The following is a 21,533-nucleotide window of genomic DNA, read 5'->3' as shown; positions in this document are numbered from 1 at the left end:
CTGCAAAGGACGTGAACTCATCCTTTTTATGGCTACATAGTATTCCATGGTGTACATGTGCCACATTTTCCTTATCCAGTCTATCATTGATGGGCATTTGGGTTGGTTCCAAGTCTTTGCTATTGTGAATAGTGCTGCAATAAACATACATGTGCATGTGTCTTTATAGTAGAATGATTTATAATCCTTTGGGTATAGACCCAGTAATGGGAGTGCCGGGTCAAATGGTATTTTTGGTTCTAGATCCTTGAGGAATCGCCACACTGTCTTCCACAATGGTTGAACTAATTTACACTCCCACCAACAATATAAAAGCTTTCCTATATCTCCACATCCTCTCCAGCATCTGTTGTTTCCAGACTTTTTAATGATCGCCATTCTAACTGGTGTGAGATGGTATCTCACTGTGATTTTGATTTGCGTTTCTCTAAGGACCAGTGATGATGAGCTTTTTCTTGTGCACAAGAAAAACCCAGAATAAAGTTCAGCCAGTAGAGCTATATGAAAATATATGCTGCAAGAAGTGATATGTACATACCCTTAGACAAGAACAAGGATGACCCCTTCTGGGTCCAGAACTCTAGGGAGCCTAGCATATCACAAACACATATCAAAAAATAAGTACATTAAAAAACTGATGGGCAGTCCTCTCACTGGAGATCCAAAATTCAGTGCTGGCAGACTGCAAACCAACACCCTAAATGTCCACACTCAAGACATACTTTTCAAAGTTCAGGAATCTTTTTTCCACAACTCCTTCCAAGTATTCTAGAAAGAAAAAGTAGCTGCATCCAAATGCTATTACTGAAATCAGAGACAGAAACAGTTTTAGAGTGCAAAGAGGAGGTGAGCAGTGGAGAGACTTATATAAGAGAAAAAGGAAATTAATTAACGTGTCAAATGTGTTTCCCTACAGATAGAGAGAATGCTATGGATTTATGCATGACCAAGTATCATTTTCCATTAATGCTGAGCACCTTGCTTTTCTTTTTGTTCCACTTCTTGGTTCCAGAGATACTAATGATTTAGTGTCTATTTGTAACATTTTCCAATATTAAACAGTTCATATTATTCTTAAATGCGTATGTCCACATATATATGCATTTATTTAGTTTTATATATTTATGTACAAGTATATATAAATCCAGCTGTAATATGGATAAAGCATGCTTCAGATTCTTTACACTGGCAACTAGACACTGAACCCCAGAATTATGAATAGTTTTATTTTTATAAAAATCCTTAGCATACTTGGATTTTAATTTCAATTTCAAAGATTAAATAAAATTTTTCACTTTTATTTAATTTTGATTTTAAAATTTCATGATATGCATTATAACTTGCATGTTGCCTTTTATTTTTAATTGATAAATTTTAATATTTTCTAAGAAAAATATTTTTAAGAACATGAAGTCACTTAATTTTTTACATTTTAAAGTTAATTTACACATTTGAATGAACATGAATTCAAATTGTATATATTTTGAATGTAATTAGATTTTAGTTTTTAATCCTTTAGATCTTTACTGTCAATAGAATGCAAACTATATGAAAATCTTGAATACAGAAATATTAATGGTTTTGCTGAAATGAAGAAGACTAAATTTTATGGAATAAACATCTATTAATTTATGAATTATATATTGCTTTACTTGTCTTACTCCTCTAAACTTTGCCAAGCCATCAAGACAACATTCAGACATGTTCAATATTTAAGTTCAGTCATCTTTGAGTTTTTGCCAACTCCATATAAAAACCATAGCTTTACACATTTTTTTAAAATTTTGTCATAATGAAGGTATTTTTGTTAAGGTAGGAGCATAGAGCGTATTTTACTTAACAGCTTGCTTGCTTGATTTATAACTTGTAAATATTTAAACCTAATGGAATGTAGGCTTTCATTTGTCCTCTTGTTGCCCCAGGCCCACAAATGCCAGGGGCAGCCAGAACACACCGTCTGCAGCTGCATGTGGTAAATCACCATCCCAGGCAGTCTTCTCACGGTGACAACTACTTTTGAAGCAGATAATAATGCTTCTTCAGCATCTTTGTGCCTTCTGTTTTCCATGTGGTCAGTGACATTTCTATGGCCTCCATGGCAGGTGATAAATGTCCACAAACACTTTGTGCAGATTATACACTCAACATCAATGTTCTTGAGAAGTGAGAATTCAGTACTTCATTTTTCACTTAACATTCCCTTGAGTTCATTGCTGCCAAAAGGATTTATTGAAAAAAAAAAAAAAAAAGGATTAGCTAACAATACAATAAATAAGTAAATAGATTTTGTGTTATACAATAAATGACAAAAGCCTGTGGGAAGAACAGAAAACCAAACACCGCATGTTTTCACCCATAGGCGGGTGATGAACAATGAGAACACTTGGGCACAGGCGAGGAAACAACACTCACTGAGCTAGGTGGGGAGGTGGAGGGGAAGGGAGGGGAGGGGAGGGGAGGGGAGGGGAGGGGAGGGGAGGGAGAGCAGGGGCGGGGCAGATGGGAAGGGATAACACCGGGAGAAATGCCTGATGTAAGTGAGGTGGGGGGGCGGGATGTGGCATGTATGTTCTTACACAACAATCCTGCAGGATGCAGTATGTGCACATGTACCCCAGAGCCCAAAGTACAATAATAATTAAAAAAAAAAAAAAAAAAAAAAAGCCTTGTGGGAAAAGCATTGAGATGACTCTTTCTATCCTCCATAGCAGAATTGCTCAGCCTTTCTTTCCTACATATACTACACATACATCTAACCTATGTTGTCCCACGTTTCTCACTGACATTGCCAAGAGGTAGCCTATGCAGCTTCACATATGTCTCAGGCTGCAGCATGAATCATAGCAACTGCCTGGTAGACAAAGAGGCTGGCAGGGACAGTGGCTTCAAGTATTTCTCCCATCATCACCAGAGACCAGAAGGACTTTGATCAGAACCACTTGGTCTTATCAGGGAACAGCCTACATGTTCCCCTTCATTGAAAGGCGGATATTAACCACCTTGCATCTGGAAAGGGTAAGAAGAAGAGAATCACGCTCATTGGTTTTATTCCAGATTTATCTGCATGATAGAGACCTCTGCTCAGTGAATATTCATCGAAATACTAGATAAGACCATGACAGAAAATGAAAGTACTAAATGGAGGTTTACCAAATTTGCCCCAACTTATTTTAATGCTTAATAAATATACTTGATCTAAAAATGAAAAACCTACGACAAATGCTAAACTGGGCAGAATCCCAGGACAAGGGTAAATCAAAACTGCCTCAGGCCAACCCAGACCTAAAGTCACTCTAAGTATCCCCCCCCCCCCCGATTCATTCTCCAGAATACAGCCAGGGTGATTTTTCTAAAGCATAGCCCTGATCAGATAGTCCTCTGTTTATAACTCATTAATTACTCTCCACTACTCTAAAGTTAAAGTGTAACCCCCTTGATGCAATAGGCTCTCTGAACCCTGCCCACCACCTCATCTTTGACCACTTCTCCCCATCCCTCCACTTGGCCTGAACTGAGTCTCACCTGATCTTCCCTCTTCTTAGACTATTCCCCACCCCCCATGACCTGTCTTTGATTGACAAACTGTCCATTCGTCAAGATGCATGTTAGCCATCCTCCTTTCTGGTAAGATTTCCTGACCCCTCTCTTCCAGCCAGGCTGTCTGTCCCCTCTTTGCCAATAATGCCTTTTACGTATTCCTAACATGAGGTTTATATCACAAATCTATTTATTCGTCCCTTCCTCCTCGTCTGCGAGCACTCTGAAGATAGAAACCTTGTCATCTCTGTATCCTCAACACGTAACACTTTAGTCTAGACAGAGCTGGGTTGGATTGGGTTGGGTTGGACACGATTTGAAAATAAATACTTGAAGCCCAAATATGGAGAAATGTTGGTGCCTGACTGATAAAATGACGCTGTGGTAGATGGCTGATGAAGACAAACGGGGAGATTTTGAGCAGAAGTCATGTTGACAGTATTATTTTTAGGAAAATCAGTCTGGAGGTGTATAGAGGGTGAACTGAATTTCCGCTCACTGTAACATGCTCCCCACTAATAATGTTCCCAGTCTCTCTCCGCCCACTCCATCCAAGCCTATCAAAGTAGCTAGCACAGGAGAATATGGAAGGCTTTTCTAAGTTAATATTTTTCATTTTTAATGGGAAATGTGAATATCCTTACTCTATAAACAGAGAACCCATATAAATAAATAGGAAAAACACTAACACCAATTGGACACCAAGAAGAGGCCACAAATAGAAAGTTCACAAAAGAAGAAATTGGACCAAGTCACCAAAGAGACAGCAAGCTAAATGAATAACGAGATGCCAGTTTTGCCTATCAAGTTGTGAGAAATTATAAAACTAATAATAGTCAGCATTGGCAAGGGTTTAGAAAAAATGGCCTGAAATAAGAATTTCACTCTTATACATTAGACAGAGACATGGAAATTAGCCCAAGGTTTCTGGAGAGGAAAAAAATCAGAGATAAGGTCAAAGATACATGAACAAGATATTCAGCATATTTATAAATACTCAGAAATGTGTAAAACAATTAAATGACAGACAAGAAAAGAATTTAAACTATCATAATGATTTGATTTTGTTTAAAATCACATTATAACAGAATATTAAGGACTTAGGGAATTTCATATTTATATGATAATTTTAGTTTTAAAAACAGAATACAGACATAGACACACATAAAGTCACACCGAATACGTGTTTTGGATGAATGTTAAGTGGCTGAGTATTGAAATTGATATTTGTCTGAAACTGAATCTCACTATCACAGAAGGAACTTCAGGAATACAAGAATAAATCAAGACTTTTATCCAAAATTTAACTATAATTATTATCATACTATTAAAATTTTTAGTAGTCAAAAACTTAAAGTCACCATTATAGTACCGGGACAATAATTTGGAATATTCAATAAATGCTCAAATTCTGCTTGAAGCTGGTAGAAGAGCAAGATATTTCTGTGTCATTCATTTTTCTTCCAGGACAATTTCCTCATATTTTTATGCTCTTTGTATTTTTTAATCATGTAGGGATTGAGGGCAACATGTCCGAAATGTTGTTATATATAAGTTTAGACTTTCTCCTTTCATATTATTTACATTTTCATAAACATTTATAGGCTAAAAAAGAATATCATGAAGTCCCTGAAGTTTTGAGCTAACACTTTTTCTTAATATCCTATCATCTTTACACTTTTTTCTTCATCTATTTTAGGATTCCTAATTATTTTATTTAAAATTAACAGATTTTACAATCTTATAATAATAAATAAACATTTATATTACACCTGATAAGTGAGTTTTCACTACAAAATGCACATAAGATATTCACTTCAAGTTATATCTAGAATGCTTATCCATATTTGAAAGCAAACAAGTAATTAAAAAATCAAATAAATACAATTGGCAGACCATCTTCTTATTTCTGAGATAGCTGAGTTTTTAAAAATTTAATCTAACAATTTCTGCCTTTCAGTTGAGGTTATTTAGAACATTTATACTTAAACATATTACTGATATGGTTGTATACAAATCTGTCATCTTGCTATTTGTCCCGTTTGTTTCATCTGTTCTCTGTTCCCTTTTTTTCTTTTCTTCTGCCTTCTTTGGGATTGAGGTTTTTTACGATTCTGTTCTTTTTTGTTGGCTTATTAGCTGAAGTTATTTGTCATTCTATTGTTTGCTTTAGGGTTAATAGTACACCCTTTAACTTATCACAGTCTCTCTTCAAGTAATAGACGACTTTACATATAAGAACCTTACAATATACTTCCATTTTCTCCCGGCTAGCCTTTGGCACTCAGAATCTGTAAGACTCCACATCTGCCCTCTGCCTGCTTGTCCCTTCATTCCTCCTCCATTTTTCACTCAGCTTCACTTACCCCAGTAATACGTCTTTCCTCCTGATACACTTTGACCCTGTAACACTTTGAAAAAAAAACAACAAAAAACAGTGGAGTAGGCTGAATGATAACCCCTAAAAACATCCACGAATTAGTCCCCAGGACCTGTGAATGTTACCTTATCGGTATAGCAAAAGGAATTTTGCAGACATGATTAACAAAGCATCTTGAAATGGAGAGATTATCCTGGACTACCTGAGTGAGCCCTAAATGCAATCACAGGGTCCTTATAAAAGGAAGGCAAGAAGGTTAAAGGAGACAGTAGAATCTGTGATGATAAAGGCAAGAGGTTCGAATGAAGAAATTAGAGTGATGTGAGTAAAGGATCATGAGCCAAGGAAAGCAGATGACTTCTAATGATCTAGAGGCGAGGAAACGAATTCACCCCTGAAGCCTCCGGAAGGAATACTACCCTGCCAACACATTGACTTTAGCTCAGTGACACTGGTTCTTGATTTCTGACCTCTGGAACTGTAAGACAATAAATTTATGTTGTTTAAAGCTACAAGCTTTGTGGTTATTTGTTACAGAAGCAATAAGAAACTAATATACTCATTAAGTTGCAATTTTGAAATATGTATGCGTTTCATGAAGACGTTTATACATAAATACATTTTTTTTTTTTTTTTTTTTTGAGACAGAGTTTCGCTCTTGTTACCCAGGCTGGAGTGCAATGGCGCGATCTCGGCTCACCGCAACCTCCGCCTCCTGGGTTCAGGCAATTCTCCTGCCTCAGCCTCCTGAGTAGCTTGGATTACAGGCATGTGCCACCATGCCCAGCTAATGTTTTGTATTTTTAGTAGAGACGGGGTTTCACCATGTTGGCCAGGATGGTCTCGATCTCTTGACCTCGTGATCCACCCGCCTCCGCCTCCCAAAGTGCTGGGATTACAGGCTTGAGCCACCGCGCCCGGCCTCATAAATACATTTCTATCAGAAGATTAAGAAAGGGGCTGGGAGCAGTGGCTCACACCTGTAATCCCAGCACTTTGGGCAGCTGAGGCAGGTGGATCACTTGAGGTTAGGAGTTGGAGACTAGCCTGGCCAATATTTTGTAGGCCCCATCTCTACAAAAATTAGCCGGGCATGGTGGTGCACACCTGTAGTCCCAGCTACTTGGGAGGCTGAGGCAGAAAAATCACTTGAACCCAGGAGGTGGAGGTTACAGTGAGCAGAGATTGCACCACTGCACTCCAGCCTGGGCAACAGAGAGACTGTCTCAAACAAAAGAAAAAAAAAGACAAAAAAGAGTCTGAACTCCAAGGCCATTGTCCTAATAGACATTGTTTGGTTGCAGTAAACTTGAACCAATTCACATTTGCATGAGTAAAAGGGAAATGATGACAGTACGGATAGAACAGGCAATAGTGGAGGCAGACATCCAAGGAGGAAGCACAGTCTTGTCAGGCCGTGAGGAGGCAGCCACCAGCAAGTCGAAAAAAGAGACTAATTCTGGGGTCTCCCATGGGTCCCAAAGGGTCTCTCAGCAAGTCTGATTCAGATCCCAGTTTCTTTCAGCTATCACTTTTGAAAGCCAGCGTTAGATAAATTTTCAATTCAAGAGTCCTCCATGGAGTCTCTATCTGGGTTCTTCTGTTTCAGTTGTCAAAAGCGATGATCAAGAGAGAATAAGCCAGTCCGCCTCACGATTAGCTGCCCTGAATCAGGTGTCTATACCCAGCCCAATCCGCTGAGGCCAAGGGTTACACAAAACAAACATGGCTGTCTACGCCCTTCCCTTCAGCAAGGTCAATTGCAAAGGAGAGGAAATTCGGTTGGCATCCCCAAATGGGTGTGACACCTACATGTAAATAAATGTAGTATGAAAGGCCAAGACTGTCAGCTCTATTTCTCTTTGGATAACTCATCAACAGGTGACTAAGTCGCTCAGGCTTGGAAAAAAACTAACATTTGCCCAGCATCCCTTTGAAGTCAAGGAAATTGAGGCAATAATGAGCAACTCTTATCATAATTATTCATATTAGAAGACCTATAAAGCAGCCTGAAGGGAGAGTATCAAAGGGTGTGGAAAAAAGGGAAAGTGAGATATAAACAGAGAAGAAAGAGGAAAAGGAAAGGAATAACTATGTATTGAACACCCACTGAATGCCAGACAATATGCTGGGAGCTTATAGGTTTTCTGGTGTGTTTGTTTGACAAGGAGAAGGAAGGGAGAAGGAAAAGCAGGCTAGAATAAGAAAGGTGAATGCTGCTACCTGTTTTCCCATGGTATGGATTTATTTTAAGAGAACTCACTATTTTTATATTACCTGTAGAGCAAATCTGTTATCAGAAAACCTTAGGTGACAGTTTTTCCAGGTTTAAGCACAAAGCTTCTTTCAATTTTGATCAGTTTACATGGATGAATCTCAAATATTATGCTTAATGAAAGAAGCCAGGCAAAGGACTACCTACTAGGGTTACACAACAACAAATGTACAAAAGTCCTAGAAAGACACACCTGAAAACGATGAATCTCATTGTCTGTAAATTACGCCTCAATAAACCTGTTTTTAATTCTTTTTGTCAGTTTGGATTGAAGTCTTTTGAAATTCTGTTATATGTCATCTTGAATTTTCTGTAGCTAAGCATAATTTTACCTTTATCTATTGATTTGGGATTTGAACAGAATTATGAATTCTAATGATTGTTCTCTTCTGTATAAAACTGATGCCCTCAGAGTCTATTTGCCCTATACCATATGGTCCTAGATGGCTGTGCTTTTGGAGTCTCTGTGACTGCTTTATAATTTTTCTTTCTCCCTCCTCCTATAAGCTCTCAGCAGTGACTCCCCCTGTGAATGTACTCTCCCAAAACAGCATTTCTAAACTGCTGCTTCTAATCTGTTGTGAACTGTTGGGGATAGGAGTGAAGGCAGATAACTACATTGATAAGAACTGTGTGTGTTGTGCATTGAGTACAAATAAATAAGGTCTGATTAAGAGTCTAGGACCAGGCGCCGTGACTTATGCCTATAACCCCAGCACTTTGGGAGGCTGAGGCGGGCAAATCAGTTGAGGTCAGAGGTTCGAGATCAGCCTGGCCAATATGTGAAACCTCATCTCTACTAAAAATGCAAAAATAAGCTGGGCATGGTGGCAGGTTCCTGTAATCCCAGCTACTTGGGAAGTTGAGGCAGGAGAATCCCTTGACCCTGGGAGCCGGAGGCTAAAGTAAGCCGGGATGGCGCCACTGCACTCCAGCCTGAGCGACAAAGCAAGACTCAGTCTCATTAAACAAACAAACAAACAAAAAGGTCTAGAGTCTAGAAAGCGTTTCAATAATAAAGTGAATCAGCTTTTGTGCAAACGTTGAGTGATATCTGATTTAGCTACTAAGAGGTCTGTTTTACTTATTTATTAGTTCTTGACTAAGTTCCCGACAGGTCAGTCTGCTACATCACTGCACTCATTTGAGGAGAAGTGTTATTATAATATTTTATTCATACACACAGTCACACATACATATTTACACACCGAACAAAAGAAAGAAAAGAAAAACACTGCTTAAGCAACAAGCAGAAAGGAAAGCACAAAAAGAAACTTTCCATTCTGGATAATTCAGAATAGGTACAGCATAGAATACTACAGTTTAATAGCAAAAATGACACTAAGAGGTAAAAAATAATGTATTTCTTTAGTTAGACAGAAAGAATATGGTTCATTGCCCACAGGATAAGGTCTCGTATGAATCAACCAACTGATAATGCCAGGAAAGCATTTTTAAAGAAACACAAACAGTAAGGGCTATTTTTTTAATCTCTTCATCAAACAGGATATTTGATTAACCTTTTTTCTAAGATAAAGGAGTCAATTACATGAATATCCTGTTGCATGTGTATCTGCCCACAATGCAACTATTTAAAATCTTTGTAAAAATAAGATTTCCACACTCACAAGTCTAGATGAAATTGTATTAATTCATTCTTAGAGGACATAGTAATTAGTGCAATATTTAAAGTGACAGGAACTAATAATGAAGCTTTGGCGTTCTGGCATAAAATGGCATCATGACTAGAATGCGGAATTCCAAGTCTTGGCTTCTCTGTGCTAAAATCTGCACAGTTCAATTTGTAGATGACATTAGTTACATTCGTCAGACATCCTCATTTTGCATCTCTATCTGCCCTGTAATTGCTATCATTTTCAGAATGGCTTTGTAAGAATGAAGGCATTCATTTCAGATTTATATTCTTCTATTTTTGAACTGCTATTTTGTGTCAGGCACTGTTCAGGCCCTTTTAATCCTCAAAAGGCTAGGTACTAATATTATCTTCATTTTGAAGCTGCAGAAACCAAGGCTCAAAGAGGTTTCAGTAGATTTCCCAAAGACACAAAGCTAGTAAATTGGAAGCTTGTGAATTTGAAGATAGGACACCACACAAATGTCCTTGAGCTCAATGACATTACTTTTATGAAATAAAAAGTAGAGTCCTCCATTTCCTTTCAATTTTCATAGCAGAAAGTCTCTGTGAAGTTCATATATTTGTATATTTTTAAAAGTAATGCTACCTCTTGTGCCTTTGCTCATCCAACGTATTATTCTGTCATCATTCTATGTGAACCAACAAAGTGTTTTTAGTAAATGTGAGCCATAATCTGCCATATCCAGGAATTTCAAATTCTCTCTATAATGGGCCAACTTCTTCAGAACCCTCCTTTCATTGTAAAAACATCAGTTTCATCCTTTCCAAGTATAAAGATGACCACCACAAGGCTAAGCTTTATAAGACTCAGCAAAAGAAAACTAACTTGAGGTCTTCATTTTCTGAAGAAGGTCTGCATACTAAACTGTAGTATTCTACGCTGTACCTATTCTGAACAATCCTCCCTCCCCTCATCAGTAGAAATGATCATCAGATCTTAATATAAAACAACTTTGGCTGTCTTAACAGCTCCACACGATTTAAAGACCCGAAGTAATAGGAATACTTCATCAGTCCCTTGACTTCATCTTTTGATGATTGTGTGTCGTTTTTAAAATTGCTTGGCTCTGCCTCTCTTTTCAAGTGACACTGTAGAAACTGTAGGAAATGGAGGACTCTACTTTTTATTTAGAGCTTTGAGGAAGTTTTACAGAGAAAGAAACTGTTGCCCAAAATGCTGGCCTCAGTCTCACAAATTGATGTAAGAGCCAGTCCTGAAGTTTGCTCCTGTCGTCTTCCTCTTATTTCATGTGACCTTCGGCTGGCCTCATTCCCTCTTGTTTTCTCTTGATATCTGGTTTTCTTCAGTCTCTCTGTCAAACTGCTCAAAGAGAAAGCTGTGTTCATCACTTCCCTAACAGAAATATCTTCCAAAGTTCTAATAGGTACCCATTTGCTTCTCTTAATGATACTTAAGCACTGCCCTGCTGGTGTTGACTTTCCAGATCATCAGATAATGAATTGAGTCACCTCTATGTGCCATGTGGCTGGGACATGAGTTGCTGACTAATGAGAAACTCAATGAAAGGCAGGGAAGCAATTCTGAGGCATGGAATCAGAGGAGTAGATATCGATTCTTTTGGTACAATTCTACTTAAACTTATCAGGTCGAGATAACCTACCCCATTGCCAAAATCTTAACAGGAAAAGAGAAATGGGAATTCCTTGTAGCTCTCTCTAGTCTTGTTTCAGCTTACACGTCTTTCAAAAATTATAAACTAAAATGAAAGCAGGAATGAGAGTAAGGAGAGAAGAGTGATGACCCTAAGGTACAAGAGGAAGTTAAAAGGAGAACATCCACTCCACATTTCCGACACTCCCCGATAAAGAGTTGGCTCTCTTCCTCTATATAAGCAGGAAGACTGCTCCAAGCAATTGGCCACCTGTGAAATATTGCCCCATGCTAGGTTTTCATTGGGAAAAACCAAGCCAAGTTTCCTCATGGAAAATGCAAAACACAATACATACCTCAGAGTGTTGTGAGAATGGTGTGATATAACAAATATGAACATGCTCTAGCAGAGGCCTGACACACAGAGAGCGTTTCTGGAATGTTAAGGCATGCAGTGAATATGGGAGCGTCACTCCCTTCAGTGGTGGGTTCCTGTACCTGCTGCTGGAAGTGCAGTCAGCAGGCAGCCTCCAGCTGCGGGACCCTCTGGAGATGCCTCAGCTGCAAAGAGACTCCTGGGCCCTAAGACACACCCTTCCCTGGGCAGCCTAGACCCTGGAAAGGCAGGATTATGGTGGGCTGACTGTTTAGGCTTGACACAGGGCAACTTCGATGGGCCATTTTAGTAGCCCAGCTCTCTCATGGGAGCTGGGCCCTGAGCTGGGCTCGCTTCACAGGTCAACTTCTCTCTTCTCCTTTTCTCTCCTCCCTTCCACAGGTGTTGGCTCCAAGGGCACGCTTAATAAACATCCTTCCCACTAAACTCTCAGAGCCTGCTTCTTGGAGAACCCAACCTGTAGTAGGAGAATATGGAAACAAATAAATAGTTGGAATTTAGGGTTTTAAATGGTGTATAGCCCTGGCTGGTACTACTAACTTGTCCAAACCTATTACCACAAGACCTGCAGCACCAGGAATCCAGAGCAACTTTCAAAAACGAACTCAAGTTAGTACTACTTGGTAAATAGGACTGGGAAATTGATGTTGGGAAAATTGATTATTTAGGGGGAAAAAAGCATACATATAGGCTTCACTTTCCATGTCTACCAATTAATTTTCAGATACATTTGAGAGTTAGAAGCATCTTTTTAAATACAGGAAAAGAAAAAGGAAATAGAGGCGAGTATTTAGCCAATTCTTGCCTTTTATGAAATTGTAAAAGTAACTTTCACAAGTGTTAAATTTTTAATATTTTTTGAGAAACTTAGAAAGTTACAAAATTACAAAGAAAAACATAAACTCCTCTAGTCCTATCGCCCAGAATTAACAAGTTTATTTTTTTAATTAAGATTTTATAATATTTGCTTCTAGTTATTTGTTAAAATTTGCATGCGTGATATTTTCTCAGTTTGAGTGCTTGGATGCCAGAAAGCAGAAAAAGGAATTACTGGTTATTGGATCATTAGCAGATAGAAGGAAAGTCTGGAGATGGTTTCATAAGACAAGCCAGTGCAAAGACAGCCAGACAATAGGAAGCACAGCGAGGTTATGGCACAGGAACAGTTTTAGCTACCACCATTGCTCCTACCTTCCCTGCACATTAGACACCCCTGCTTCTGGGCTCTCAGTGTGGCTGTTTCAACCACGAGTAAGTTTTCAACTCTTTCTGAATCTTAGCATCACTCTCTCAAGATTCAAAGTCCATTCAGGTGGCCTAGGTTGCACTCTAGCTGCAAAGGCTGGGGAGAGGGGGTATCTGACCCCCTTGCAGAAGCAAGACACTATCTTTCCAAAATCCCCACAACATAGGAGAGTCCCGGTTATGAAGCTATTTTATTGCTGCTTCAAGCTCAGTCTCCTGTATATCCCTTTGTGATGTTAGGGCTGAGGCTCTCTTTTTCTGTAAACTGCATTTCTCCTTCACCACCTGCTCCCTATATTGACTCTGCCAATAGAAGACTCTAAAAGAAAACTAGAAGTCTGGGGAAGAAAGAAAGGTCAATGTTCCTTCCTATTTACTTCCGACGCCTGTCAGCATTACTTTAGTAATGCTTCTTCACCCCAGCAGTGGTGATTCATACCTGTAGTAGCAGTAAATTCCAGATTGCAATATTTCCAACACTCCCAGAACCAGCTCATCATGCCCACTCTAAGCTCAAAGACACCAATACTTTCAGCATTCAGCCCTCATCCTCCTCAGAGGTCCAAGTTTATGCCCCACGGGGCTTCTCCAAGCCTCTACGTTTTAAAGACTCCAACCTTTTCCCTTGGTTCTTCTGTCCTTAGGAGTGGTAGTCCTTCATGGCTCCTTTTTGCTTTCAGTTGTCCAATGCCTAATTAACAATTCTTTAAGTTAAATTCTCTCTGTTAAAATTGCTGGTAGGCTTTCTGTTCTCTGGTTGAAAAAGGGATTCCCCTAAAATAGGAAGAGTGTTTAGAGGGTGAGTATTCCCCACCAAAAATAACCCCAAATGTCTGCTACAGATATTATCCTGTTTCTTCACTATAGAGAGAGAGTATTTAAGTCCTATCCATGCTGATGTAGACACAAATGTTTATCATTTTTAACTACCATATCCTGTTTCATTGCATGAACATGATTTGTTTATTGAGGTACATTTATGTTGTTTCTAATTTTTCACTATTAAAACCAATGCTGTAATTAAGAGAAAAGAGAAAACCTGTGTTTGTCTCAAATGACTCCAGAAAAATGCATTCGACAAAATTCAACACCAACTTGTAATGAAATCTCTCAACAATCTAGGAATAGAAAGGTACTTCCTTAACCTGATAAGAAATATCAATTGAAAAACCTACGGTTTTTATCATACTTAATGGGGAAAGAGTGAATGCTTCCCTCCAAGGTCCAGACCAAAGCAAGAACATCTACTCTTGCCACTTGTATTCAATATTGTACTAAGGGTCCTGGCCAGTGAAATTAAGCAAGAAAAATGAATAATAGAACAGCCTGACAAGCAAAAAGTAAAACTGTATTTATTTGCAGATGACACAATGACATGTGTAGAAAATTCTAAGGAATCTATAGAAAAAGCTATTAGAGCTGACAAATGAGTTTAGTAAGGTCATAGTATATAAGGTCCATATATAAAAATTAATTGTATTTCTATATGCTAGCAATGAGCAATTCGCAATTTAAGTGAAAAATCATTACCATTTACAACGGCATCAAAAATATCAGACATTTAAGTGTAAATTTAACAAACTTGAAATATGGATGCACACTGAAAACCATGAAACATTAATTACTGAATTTAAAGATGACCTAAATAAATGGGAAGACATATCATACTCATGAATTGGAAGACTCAATCTTGTTAAGATGCAATTCTCTCCACATTGACCTATACATTCAATGCAATCACAATCAAAATTCCAAAAAGCTTTTGTTTAGAAACTGACAAGCCAATTCTGAAATTTATATGGAACAAAAATTTATGATGAACAAAATTAGACTTAAAGATGAACAAAATTAGAATTACTACCTAATTTCAAGACTTACTATAAAGCTACAGTAATCAAGACCAGTACTACAGAGCAGTATTGGTGAAATGATAGACATATAGATCAATGGAACAGAGTAGAGTGTCCAGAAATAGATTCACACATATATGACCAATTGATTTTCCATAAAAGTAGCAAGGTAATCACATGGGGAAAGAATCTTTTCAGCAACAGTGCTGGAATAAGATAACCATTTGGAAAATGATTAACCTCAGCTCTTACCTCACATCACTCAAAAAACTTAACTCAAAATGGATCATAGACCTAAATGTAAAGGTAAAATTATAAAATTTCTAAAAGAAAACATAGAAGAATATCTTCATGGCCTTCGTGTAGGCAAAGTTTTCTTAGGGCACAAAAGCATGAACCATAAAAAAAAAATTGGTAAGTTGAACTTCATCAAAATTTAAAACTTTTATTATTCAAAAGAGCCTATGAAGAAAATGAAAAGAGAAGCCATAGCTAAGAGAAAATTTTATACATATCAAAAGACTTATATCCAGGTTTTATAGAGAACTCTTAGAATTTAATAAAAAATCAGACAATCTAATTTTAAAATGGTCCAAAAGAGTCAAACACTTTATAAAAGAATATATGCAAATGGTCAAATAGCACACAAAAAGATCCTTCACATCTTTAGTCACTAGAAAGATGCAAATCAAAATCACATGGAGATACCATTATAGATCCATTAGAACAGCAATGATGCAGAACAACTGGAACCCTTATACATTGCTGGTGTAAATTAAAGATAGCACAACCACTTTGGGGAACAGTTCCATAGTTTTTAAAAACGTTGAACACACAGTTAGGACACAACCCAGCAATTTCACTCCTGTGTACTCCTATGTCCCAAGAAAATCAAATATCTATGTCCATACAAAGACTTGTACATCAATGTTCACAGCAACTTTATTAACTACAGACAAAATTTAGAAACAACTTATGTCAATGAACAGGTGAATGGATAAATAAATTGTGATATGTCCATACAATGGAATGCTAGTCATCAATAAAAAATAATCACTTACTGACACATGCAAATACATTGAGAATTTCAATCACATATGCCAAGCAAAAGAAAACAGATGCATAATGCATTATTCCATTTCTGTGAGACTCTAAAAAAAAGACAAACCTAATCTTTAGTGACAGGGCAGACCAGTGGTTCCCTGAGGATAGGGTTGGGGGCTGGGAGAGAGGATAATTGACTGCGATGGGGCAGAAGAGAATTTGGGGGTGATAGAAACATTCTGTGGCTTGATTGAAATGGTAGTTACATGAGTATACAAATTTGTCAAAACTCATCAAAATGTCCAGGTAAAATGGGTGCATTTTGTTTATAAATTATAGTTCAAAAGACTTCTCAAAAATACTGCCATGAACATTGGTGTACATATCTCCCCCCACCATACTTGTGAAAAAAAATAACCAGAGGATATTTAACTAAAAGTTCATAAGATATGTGCATTTTCTATTTTGTACATGCTATAAATTGTTCTCCAAAGTGGACATTTTTTCTGACTACCCAGCATCTGTGCCACCCCATATTATTAGTCTGAGCCCTGAGCCCATCATGGAAATTCCATCTTCCTTGCCAGTGCTTATTTTGGGAATTGGTGTCTGACTCAATTCTGGCCACTGAGATATGAGAAATTGACTGGGGGCCTTTTGGAGAATGTTTCTTAGATCCTAAGCAAGAGACCTATAGTTCTAAATGTAAATTGCAAATTAGTCTGAATGTTGAACTGCCTAGATGTCACATCTGGAACATCCATGACCCTGTTACTCATCATTATGGACAGAATTATGTCCCCTCAAAATTCATATGTTGAAGCCCTAACCCTCAATTCTTCAACTTGTGGAATCCTTGGATATAGAGCCTTTAAAGGGGTAATTAAGTTCAAAATGTTGGCTGGGTACAATGGCTCACGTCTGTAATCCCAGCACTTTGGGAGGCCAAGGTGGGAAGATCCCTTAAGCCCAGGAGTTTAAGATCAGCCTGGGCAAGATGGTGAGACCCTGTCTCTACAACAAATATTAAATGTTAGCTGTGCATGGTGGTACATGGCCATAGTCCCAGCTACTCAGGAAGCTGAGGCAAGAGAATCATTTGAGCCCAGGAGTCCAAGACTGCAGTAAGCTATGAATGTGCCACTGCATTCCGGCCTGGGCAACTGAGTGAGATACAGTCTCTTAAAAAAAAATGAGGCTCTTAGGGTGGACTCTAATCCAATATCATTCCTATGTTTATAAGAAGGGAAGGATACCATGGATGTGCTGGCACAGAGGGACCACCATGTGAAGAAGCAGCAAGAGTGTGGCCATCCACAGGACAAGAAGAAAGGCCCCAGAGGAAACAAATACCCATGCCCACGCCTTGATCTCAGATTTTCAGCCTCCAGAAGTGTGAGAAAATAGATTTCTGTTGTTTGAGCCACCAGTATATGGTACTTTGTTATGGCAACCCTAGCAAACTAATACACCAGCTGAGACTGAAACCAACATTAAAGATGGCAAAAAGGAAAGACAGAACTTGAATTCTTTTTAGCTATTATCAAGTCACCAAATGAATCAGTACTGGAACCTGTCCTGCCTCAGAACTAATATAAGACAATACATTTTCTTATTGTGTGAGCTAGTTTGAGTGAGTCCTCTGTTACTTGCCTCCAAGTAAGCAAAACACCACATATACTTCCAAAAGCAATGTATGAAAGTTTCATTTCCCCTTGTCCTTGCAAAGACCTGATATGTTTCAACTTCTTTCTTGCTATTTATATGGGTGGACAACAGTATCTCATTGTTGTTTTAAGTTGTACTTTCCTGATAATGAAGTTAAACATCTTTTCATATGTCTATCTGCCACTCAGATTCCTCCTCTGTTGAATCACCTAGCCATATATTTTATTCATTACTATTGCACTATTTGTCTCTTTCTTATTGATTTATAAGAGTTATTGACATATTCTTGATCAATGGCCCCCAACCTTTTTGGTACCAGAGACTGGTTTTATGGAAGACAATTTTTCTACAGACCAGGGGTGGAAGGAAGAGGGCAGGGAGGATGTTTTCAGGATGATTCAAGTGCATTTCATTTATTATGCACTGCACTTTATTTCTATTATTATTACATTGAAATATATAATGAAATAATTGTACAACTCATCATAATGTGGAATCAGTGGGAGCTCTGAACTCCAGGAAAACCTGCAGTTTTCCTGTAACTAGATGGGTCTCATGTGAGGATGATGGGAGACAGCAAACAGATCATCAGGCATTAGATTCTCATAAGGAGCACACAACCTGGATCCCTCACATGCGCAGTTCACAATAAGGTTCATGCTCCTAGGAGAACATAATGCCACTGATCTGACAGGAGGTAGAGCTCGGGCAGTAATGCGAGTGATGGGCAACAGCTGTAGATACAGATGAAGCTTTGCTCAACCACCACTAACCCGTCACTCACTCCTGCTGTGTAGCCCAGTTCCCTAAAGGTCATGGACTGGTATCAGTCCATAGCCCAGGGGTTGGGGACCCCTGTTGCAGATGCTAATCTTTGTCAGTTATATGTATTTTGAATACTTCTGCTCATCATATGGCTTTTAACATGTTTGTGACATCACGTGCCAAACAAATTGTATTTTAATACACAAATTTATCCATGTTTTCTTTTATGTTTGCACTTTCTGTGTCTTATTGAAAGAAATAAAGAAAGGAGGAAGAGTAAAGAGAGAAAGAGAAAAAGAAAGAGAGGGCGGAAGGAAGGAATAAAGAAAGGAAGGAAGCTGACCCAAGATTACTCATTAATTCATTGAACAGATGTTTATTGACTGTCTACTTTCTTCTTTGTTCTACTATTCCATATAGTAGTAAATAAGACAGACAAAGCCCCTGCCATTGTGGAGCTTACATGAAATATAATTGGCTGTCTGGGAGTGAAGAGGATATGAAGAAAAGTAAACAAGGGTAAATGGATAGAGAGGAACTTTACCTTGGGTGGTCAGGGGATGCCACTCTAAGCACAGACGTGGATGGAATAAGAGAATAAGTCAATGCACGTATCGGGGACAAGAGCATTCCAGGCAGAGGGAAAAGTCAAAGAAGAGGCTCTGAGATGGCAAAGATGTCTAAAGTGGTTAAGCAGCAATCAACAAGAAGGCCACTGGGGCTGGAAGTTAGTAAGCAGAGCCAAGCAGTAGGAAACAACGTGAGAGAGGTACACAGGACAGGGGACATCTGTGGGCCACTGTAAAAGAAGCAGAAAAGAGACCTTATCTTACTTACAAGGTAGAAGAGCCAATATGTTATGAGCGAAGAGATAAAGGGAGGCATAAAAGAAGGCAGGGAGATTCATTGGAAGGGTACTGCAGTAACCAGGCAAGAGATAATAGCTGCATATACTAGGTCACCGAGATCTATATATTATTCTCTTTTAGAGCATTGCTTGTTATTGCTGTTGCTGTTGCTGTTGCTGTTGTTGTTGTTGTTGTTTTAACCTTTAGAACTTTAATCTAGCAGAATTTATTTTGAGATGTGATGTAGGGATCTCATTTTAACTTTTTTCCATATGGAGAGCCAATTGTCCCAACACCACTTTGTGAATATAGTCATTCTTTTCCCAATTGATTTGTGAAACAAGTCATGTTAGATACTAATGGTTCTCTTTTAAGGGAGCTCTCCATTCTGGTTCATAGATTCGTTTTTCTATTTCTGTGTGAATGCCATCTTTTCAAATTGCTGTAATCTTGCACTATCTTGATATCTGGTATAGTTCTAAGTTACATATATTGTTCACTCATTCACTCAATAAATATCTCACTCCCCTATCCCACCACCTTTTGTTTCTATTTTTCAAAATTTGTAAAGACTTTTGTGCACTTCATAGTTGCATATTAATTTTAGAATCAATTTGCTTTTGCATTTCCCCAAAACTCTGTAGATGTATTGTGTTTTAACTACACTTAATATTTTTAGATGTCACTTCCCCCTAGGGTAAGTTATAAATTAAGTCTCCCAAGTGTAGACAGAACCAGCTTTCCATTTATCAGTTTCTTCAATAAAGTGTGAAAATTTTCTCTTCATAATCTTTTCAGGAAATGTATAGTTTTTATTGTTATTACAAACATCTTTTTTCCTATTGGGTTTTTTATTGGTTACTACTGATGACAAAAAACTAGACTTTTAGTATCAAGAAATCCTTATCAAGTATAAAAAAGGCAAACCAACAGAAAAATAGGGGACAAAGGACATGCACAAATAATTTTCAGGAGAAACACAAATAACCAATTAACATATTAAAGTTTTTAGCCTAATTCATGATCAAAGAAATGCCAACAACTCTGAGATAATCACTTGACAACTGCCAAAGTAAAAAAGTTTGTTTTTAAATTCTTTTCTTGAGACAGGAGTCTCACTCTGTTGCCCAGTCTGGAATGCAGTGGTACAATCACAACTCACTCCATCCTCAACTTCCTGGGCTCAAGAGATCCTTCTACCTCAGCCTCCTGAGTAGCTAGGATTACAGGCACACACCACCATGCCCAGCCTGTTTTTAAATTCTTGTGCTGACTTTGTTTTAAGGATAATAGTAGCAGGCATCTTAATATCCACTTGGCAAGAGTGTAATTGGTACAACTTGGAGAAAAAGGACTGTAAGAAAATGTTCTAATAACTTTAAAAACTGTTCATGCTCAATCCTAGGGAGTCCAGCCTGAGGGAAAAAAATGCGAGATTGTCATAAGTGAATGTTCATCCAAGAACCATTTCTGATAACAAAAACTTGACAGAATCTAAATGTCTGACACCAGGGGAACACTTAAGAAAGCGTGGTACAAGCCATGTGATAAAATGATGTAGTCATCATCATAACCATGTCTGAAAATCTTTTAATGGCTGAGAAAATTTGCAGGAAGAACCATCAAATGAAAAGAATCTCTAGGTACATATAATTAGATTAGAGAAAATACATCATAATATAATCATATTCATCTCTGACAGTGGACTACCAGTGCTTTTCATATTTTCATTATGGCTTTATTTCCTGAATTTTCTACCATAAGCATGTATTATCAGGACATAAAAATATTAAATAGATAAATGATCAAAACTGCTATAAGAAACTAAAAGTGTGAAAGGATCTATCAGTTTACTTTTCAATGTTTGGTTTATTATTTGCAATAACAGATACACACTACCTGTGGACAGACTATTCTCTGCTTGAAAAGTGTGAAGTGTTGGTTGTAACAATCTAGCTCCTACCAAGAAGGAGCCCACAGGATACTCTTAAGATCCCTGATTAAAGCAAATGCAGTGGTGAGACGCGAGAGCTGAACAGTGTCAGGAACAGGGGGTTTGTCTAGGTGTCTTAAAATGTGCAGGATTTCTTTAAACCAGCAATTCTTTATAGTTCTAAGTTACATATATTGTTCACTCATTCACTCAATAAATATTTCCATGCATATTTGAATCTAGACTTTAATGCAATGTTGACATTTTAAGAGAGATGAGCGTGTTGTTATTTTGGCAAAAACAAACACACTATTTCAAAGGT

This window comes from Saimiri boliviensis, chromosome X (genome assembly GCF_048565385.1).
Source record: "Saimiri boliviensis isolate mSaiBol1 chromosome X, mSaiBol1.pri, whole genome shotgun sequence".
Taxonomy (NCBI): Eukaryota; Metazoa; Chordata; class Mammalia; order Primates; family Cebidae; genus Saimiri; species Saimiri boliviensis.
Note: the sequence above shows the minus strand (reverse complement) of the source record.